We start from the raw sequence: 5386 nt of genomic DNA, 5'->3' as shown, positions 1-5386 counted from the left end.
TACCTAACTCTGATCAACCCTATCACACACCTCGCTTTCTTTTTATTCTCAAACTTAAAGACACGTCACTGTAATTTAGAGATATCCCTGCGCGTTTTGTTTTTTTTTTTTGTCGTAAACGAAACGGAAATAGTGGAGGTTTCTCCATTTAGAGAGTTGAGAATCTATTGCTCCCCACCCCCGATCAAATTACGTTAGATTTTTGGTTATTTTGTTCATCACTAAGTGTAAGGTACTTAGAGATTGGCCTGCTTGTTTTCGGTTATAAAAAAAAAAGAGAAAGAAAGTGGGCGATTATTATTTAGAAAGAGGACAACTCCTGTAGTAAATGTGGTATTATGGTGGCTGAATATTCTAATCTTAACAAGGACAGACATTTTTGGGCTATAATGACCAAGGGCACCAATTTCTCCCCACACTTTTATATGGCCTTGTGCCTAATAATTTATTGCTAACGTAATTTTTTTTATATCTCAGCAAATAAATATTTCAAAATAAAAGGTATTCAGTTCTTAACCCAAAACAAAAATAAACACATGGTACTGAAAAAAAAAAAGGAAGAAAACACTTAAAAATCTGGGATATCACATTGAATATGCAAATCAAAATGTAAGGCAACTAGTACTTCAAACTTTTAACGTTTTTTTTTACATTAAAATTCTGATCTTTTTTTTTTTTTTTTTCATTCACGCCTTTATAAAAGTGGTTATTGATTTTCGCCTATTTAAGGCTACTTCGTCGTGTAAATGAAGATGTGTGGGAATAATTTTATTTATAAATATTTATTAACATTAATTATTCTTTGATTTTTGGTTAATCTTTTTCAATCAATGCTAAAATTTTCTTTTTTTTTGTTAAAAAACAAATTACTTTTATTTTTGATTCCTCATTCATGTATATATATGTTGGAAAAAAAAGTCGGGTTTGTATTACTGTACACAGAGATTCGAAAAAGTTGTCAAAAAAAACAAATATATAACAAATAAATGTTATCAAAAGCAAGATAAGTTACTTTTCTCTCTAACTGGGTAATTTTCTAGTGTTTTTATTTAATTTAACATGTTTATTCAGCTCGAAAAGCATACAGTGTGTACCAATGTATTGGAAAATTTAAAAGTGGCGTCCGGACACGGTAAGTTTGGGAAAAGAGGTTATAAATAAAAATCTAGACAAAATACTGTTAGAAACTCGCTTAATATATGTTATTGTAACATAGACTGACATATATTCGGTGGGGTTTTAACAGTATTTGGCATATTTTTAAAATTTTTAACTCCTTTTCCCAAACTTACCGTGTGAAAGAGAGAGTTGGGCGCCATTTTAAATTTTCCAATACATCGGTAAACACTATGTTTTTCGAGCTGAATAAACATGTTACATTAAATAAAAACACTAAAAACATATCCAGTTAGGTAGAAAAGTAACTTACGTTGCTTTTGATAACATTTATTTGTTATATATTTGTTTTTTGACAACTTTTTCGAATCTATGTGTACAGTAATACAAACCCAAAAAGTCATATAACTGAGAGTAGCTAACCTGAAGTGAGGTTGCGAAAAAAATACAATCTTCTTTGTGACCTTCTTCTTGGGTCTTGTAACCACAGTAACATAAAAATAAAGGAATAAGTGACTCTTCACAAAGGAGGAAGGTTTTTATAACAATTACCTTACTCTATTAGTATAAATAACCACAAGGCTATTGTTCTTCTTGATTGTTGGAAGAGCATCCTCACCTCCGGCAGCTACACTCAGGTAAGCTATGTATTATTCACCACATATAATAATAAATATAAGATCATTCGTATTGCCTACAGACACCCCGCTCTCATTCAAGATAAACCTGTGTGCAGGTTGGGTGGGGGTGGGGGATACCACAATCCTGCTTCTCAGCGCCAATTAATATAACCAGAGGCTAACCTTAAGTCCCAATTAATATAACATAAGGGCTAATCTGTAGCTACACTCTTATCTTTGTCTAATGATGGACCCTTCAAAATGTGACCAGACACTCACTGGTTATTGTAAATCATCTCCTTTGATGTACACAACACAAGTCTATATGGCAATAATTTTAACTTGTTGATTGGTCATTCGTTGTCAGAGGCTGTGCTTTGAGTTCTTTTCATAAGTGCTCTGGTGTTGCTTCTTGCAGTCTGGCCTTGGTGGTGGTGTTGGTGCTGTAAATAATTATATTTCCAAATCAAAGCAATTCGATAATCAATAACTCGGAGATCACTTTCTTATTAACAAAAATAATTATTGCATGAAATAATTCACATATGCATGTGGAGCATCCCGAGTCTAGCATCACGATCCCAGAGAAGTGTACATCTTTTATGTTGAAGATGGATTGTACGAGTGGTGATTGGTGAGTGAGTCCTCTTTTGTGTATGATAGGTCGTCATCCACTGTTGTGATGTGGGCTTGTGCTTGGGTGTGAGGTGGGTGACGATACGGGCAGTTGCGACCACGGAAACACGGTCGTTCCTTAGGGTAGTTCTTGCACAATGGAGTACATAGCGTGTGTTGGCGGTCTTTGTGTGCCTGATGATGGTCATGTCTTGGTTGGTTGCTGGGGCTTGTCTGGTGTTGGTGGGGCCATTCTTTGGCTCAGGGTGGTAAGTCTGTCCTGAGCGGCATGTCTCTTTGACGTGACTGCTGTGGTTTTTGTGTGTAGTATGTAATTTCATAAACAGCAGTGATCGAGGTACATTTGGGCTTTGCAAGCTATGCCAGTTGCACTGTAGTGGTTGTCCATTGTCTTGATGAGATGGGGGTAAAGGTTTGAATTCCAGACCTTCACCTTTTCACTCATCAGCATTGCACCTATGATAGATATAAGCCCATCTATGGTTAATTCAGTGTTTTTGTCCTTTTTTGTATTTGGTTTTTATGTGGACAGCTGCTTCTCTTAGGGTACTTTCCAGATAGCCTGAGAAATCCGTCAATTTTTCCCCATCTTGTCATTCCATGTCCCAGGCTCGATTAAGGTGCTGGAAGTTCGTCATCTGGCTGCCATGGACTGCTTGCAAATATTCTTTCAGTACTTCAAAAGTGGATGAGTCTGTTTTCGAATCAACCATCTGCTGAAAGATACCTTGGTCAAGTAAATCTTTCGCAGACTTGATGAACTCGCCTTCCAGGCTGGGATATCTATTCAATTCTGGTGCGACATGGATGGTGTAGGCTTTGTTCAGTGCCATGATGAACTGGTTTACGCCGTTTCCTGGGCGGAATAATTTCTGCTGTTTTATGACATTCCGGATGACTTGTTGACGGATAACCAAACTGTAATCATTTTCCTTTGACTCGTATGGGTGCCGTTGAAGTAGTCAGCTTTAAAGCCGCCAGCATGTCGTCTATGTCAGTGTGGACTTCTTAAACTGCATGTTCGGTTGGCTGAGTTGCTCCTGTCTTCAAATTGAACAGGAATGTTTTCTGCTCTCTAATGAGGGTGAAAAGTTCGGCCCGTGTGAAGCGTGTAATTCTCCATATTTAACTTGCTGTACGCTTCTGACACCAGTGTAATAGACAAGCGTATAGTTGCAAAAAAATACAAACGACTGAATAAAATTAAATATATATATTTTATTTTCACCAAATCAGAGATTTATAGCGGTAAAGGCATCGTCGTTTGCAGCATTGAGTCTGGTTGATGTCGGCAAGTTACTCACGGTAAGTTGATGATGTTATCGACGATGGCAGCAATGTATACGCAGGAGGTTGGTCAAACAATGACGACAGTGATATTCACAATACATTGATGTCATCGTCGTCAGTGATGTATTTGTAGTATTGTTGGTATCATTGTTGTCAGTAGCAACGAGTCTGATTGATATCGGTGACGGTAGTAAAGTATGCGCATTAGGTTGATGATGGCGACGGTGATGTCGAGACGATCCCCAAAGACGGTAAGACTGCTTCATGGTTGGAGGAGGGGTTCCTTTTATAATCAGTCTTTGGCTTGAATCGGATCAAAAATGTTTAATTTTTTTGTCTCTGATTGGCCAGTAAGTCGCATTTTTGATCACGTGGTATGTTCATGTGGATAACGCAGTTTTGTTTTTGTTCTTTGCATAGTGTACGTAGGTGTAATCGACATTGTGTACGTGATTGAAATTTTTAATGTCTGGTGAAATGCGTGCGCAATTGCACTTTTTAACAGAGTGGATCATACCGTAATTGAGTGATTGATCTGTTAGCATTTCTTTATATAAAGAAAGTGGCAAACCCTTGAACCCTTGGGTTAGATTCTTTTACATTTTTCTTTTTGCATGTTTTCTTCATCACAGTCCAAATGTTATTCATAAAATAATGCAACAACTTGTGTTTTGGAATTTTTTAGATGAAGATTCATAATTGGAATTACTCTAACTACATTCTAATTTTGGTTTTTGTTGAGTTGAGAGTTGGTTGGAGAGTGTTGAGGTGAAAATAACAATTTAGTAGAGTCAGCTGTGTTTGTATCTGAATTGAATAAGAAAACGGTCACCAGAGTTTGAAATAAAATCACCAATGTCTTCTCTACAATAATATAAATCAATGGGAACAAAGAAATGTGGTAACGTAAAGCAAGTTGGATCAACATGCACATATTATTGTCAAGAGGTAATTGAGTCCAAGTTGGTCTTGAGCCAAGTTCCATCTCTCATCACTAATGTTGAGAGGCAAGAGGAAATGCTACGTCTGTCTACATTGATACCTCAAACTGTCGTATTTGGCATGAATCCAACTTTGGTTGGAAATCAAACAAAACAACAAATGCATATGCACAGTGATGCGCTAATCACCTGCATATCAAAATGCGAGTTTGAATGTCTATTTCACCAACGGAATCAAAACTGTGAGTGTGAGTAATAATTATGTAAGAAATTGCATGTATAGAAACAAGAGAAAATATATAAACAAGAGAAAAATATTTTTTTCATGTGACTGCTACATTACCTCCTCTTTAGGCCTTTTGCAGATAAAAACAAGATTATTGATTGTAACAACACATCAGAATGAATTTAAATAACATGCAAAGTAGAAAAAGTGGGTAATATTTGCTTTTGCAATCTGAAATGATTATTCTTTGTTTAAAAGAGAAAAAAAAATGTTCTTTTGCTGAAAAGAAAACTGCTTTGAATAGCCTTGGCTTGTGGATGTGGTTAAATTATGCACAATAGTACTGCAGGTTCTGAGTGGGGCTCGTATGTATCTGTGTCCAGGTCAGTAAATTCATGTCTGATATTCAGTCAGAATATTTTAACAGAAATAATTTTCACTGTAGGTGAAATTGCAGTGTAAGCTGGTTCATGCAAGGAAGAATAGACAATTCTTGGAGTTGACACATTACAAACATCCACTAATGGCTGGTCAAAGGTCATTTAATACAGAGTGGA

This window comes from Euprymna scolopes, chromosome 41 (assembly GCF_053919585.1).
Source record: "Euprymna scolopes isolate OS-2025 chromosome 41, ASM5391958v1, whole genome shotgun sequence".
Classification (NCBI taxonomy): domain Eukaryota; kingdom Metazoa; phylum Mollusca; class Cephalopoda; order Sepiida; family Sepiolidae; genus Euprymna; species Euprymna scolopes.
Note: the sequence above shows the minus strand (reverse complement) of the source record.